Source organism: Lepisma saccharinum, chromosome 9 (assembly GCF_977018435.1).
Source record: "Lepisma saccharinum chromosome 9, izLepSacc3.1, whole genome shotgun sequence".
NCBI classification, from domain to species: Eukaryota; Metazoa; Arthropoda; class Insecta; order Zygentoma; family Lepismatidae; genus Lepisma; species Lepisma saccharinum.
In genome coordinates this window covers 22,194,724-22,197,066 of record NC_139237.1, presented here as the reverse complement: position 1 = coordinate 22,197,066, position 2,343 = coordinate 22,194,724, and the positions used below count along the sequence as shown (strand labels likewise).

General features: G+C 44.6%; 1 pseudogene; it reads right to left on the bottom strand.

The window, feature by feature from the left end:
• Positions 1-369: 369 nt before the first annotated feature.
• LOC145992349 (histone-lysine N-methyltransferase SETMAR pseudogene) lies at positions 370-1,305 on the bottom strand (annotated as a pseudogene).
• Positions 1,306-2,343: the final 1,038 nt, after the last annotated feature.

Below are 2,343 nucleotides of genomic sequence, written 5' to 3'. Positions count from 1 at the left end.
AGCTAGGGCGAAGGTTCCTCCTTATTTTTACATTTTGCGGATGACTGCCCCTGACTTGAGATCGATAAGTTTCATCTTATTCATCCTCTTGCTAGACTAGACATCTATCATGGCATATTTAAAACGTTTCTCCCCCCCATTAATGTTAAAATAAACCTATAAACCCTATGTATTTTCAAAATAAATTGTGGTAAGGACATACTACCAGGTATCCAAAAAAGTTCATGCCCTATTTTGCAGTGAGAAATAAAGACTCTGTAGGTTCTGGCAAATGTATTTTATTCAGAAAAATATGCTCCTTCAGCTTCAATTACATTATCCCAACGAGATACAAGCTTATAAATCCCGCATTTGTAAAAGTTCTGGTCCCTAGGAGCAAAACAATTGTCCTATGACCTGCGTGACATCATCTCGGTTTAGGAACTGTTGCTCACGCAAATGGTTATCCATGGCCAAAAACAAGTGAAAGTCGGATGGGGCAATGTCCGGGGAATAAGGAGGAAGAGGTAAAATTTCCCAACCAAGTGTGTTGATTACCTCCTTGGTCGCTTTCTCCGTATGAGGTCTAGCGTTGTCTTGAAGAAGGATCACTCCTTTCCTGTTGACTAGTGCTGGCTGCTTCGGACGCAGTGCAGCTGCAACCCTTTGCAACTGGGACGAGTACACCTCCGATGTGATGGTTTTGCCATGCTCTAGCAATTCAAAGTGCACAACACCAGCGCTGGTCCACCAAACACAGAGCAGTACCTTCTGTTGATGAATGTTTTCTTTGGGGGCCAATGCAACACAACCAGGGGACGACCAATGGTGTTTTCTTTTGCGGTTACTGTATAACACCCATTTCTCGTCACATGTCAATATCTGGTCCAGTAATGGGGCTTCCTTGTGGCGTGACAGCAATGATGCGCAAATGGTGAGCCTCTGGCGTTTGTTTTCCTCGGACAAACCGTGAGGAACCCACTTACTGAGCTTCCAAGTCTTCCCGAGGTTGTGCAGATGCAATCGAATGGTTTCCTCCGACACTCCAAACCCTTGTGCAAGTTCTTTGCACGTTTGCTGTGGATCACGCTCGATGGTCTCCTTCAGCAGGGCTTCGTCGATAGTGGCGGGGCGTCCAGCTAGAGGCTTGTCCTGGAGGCTCTCATCGCCCGATGCAAATCGACTGAACCACTTTCGCGCTGTGCGCTCACTCACTGATGCCTCTCCAAACGCGGAGCATATCTTTCGAGCAGCGGCTGCAGCATTGCTGCCAAATTTGAACTCATACAGTAAACATGGCGGTAAAACGTCCTTTGACACTGACATGTTCCCTTCAGGGTTGTAGTTTCTACAGACCTGCTGTCTATGCAACCGACACGCCTCCCAACTCTGCACTGACTGACGGTTACCGGGAATGTAAACCTCTGATGTCATCCAGACAGGATTGCCGACACATGCCGTTTGACTTTCACTTTTCTTTCCAGCGGCACGAACTTCTTTGGATACCTAGTAAACTAAACAAGTTAGCATACATTTTGGGGTGGGGTTAAATTTAAACTGGTTAACAATATTTCATCTCATTTCCGAAAAAATGAATGAGAGCCCTAAGCATCTCCATCACATATCATTCTACAGAATGATGGGATCAGCACCAGTCACTTAGCAATTAATTGCAGGGTGATGTAACCTATTCATCATTCATCCTCTATGATGAGAGCACTCGCAATTAACACGACAAGTTAACACTTGGCATCGCGAAAGGTACAAGTACGATTAAGGAACTTAACAACTTGAAAAGACAATGGTCACTCATTGGGTTTCATGAACCTTTGAACCTGAATCATGGAGGGGTCTTAGGATAGTTACCTGTCTATCTGACGAATGAAGAAAATTTCGCAGAATAAAAATAAACTAAGTCCTCCTTTGGCTTCTTTATAGGTTGACCAGCGCGTCGTCTCACTATTGCTCCACTCCTTTCCTACGCTCTTCTCTGTCCTCAATCCCAATCAAAAGTCCGTCCCCTCTCAGCCTGTCTCACCTCTATATTACCAAGGCCATGGAGCCACTCCTCCATGCCGAATCGTGATTATAACTGCCACTATGCAAACCGCTGACTCCATAGGCAGAAGGAACTATCTATTTCCTAAATACTTCAGGAGGTTTGCATAGCACAACACTGTGCATTACTAACATGCCTCAGAGGTTGAGACAACCGAGATAAACAAGTGAATGCCCTGGTCAACATGAAGCATTCAGAGAGGCTTTTAAAATAAAAATATAATCTTAATGATTGATACGCACTAAATACCCCCAAAAATACTATTTATTTTCTACTTTCCGTCACCACTCACCCACTACCACAAC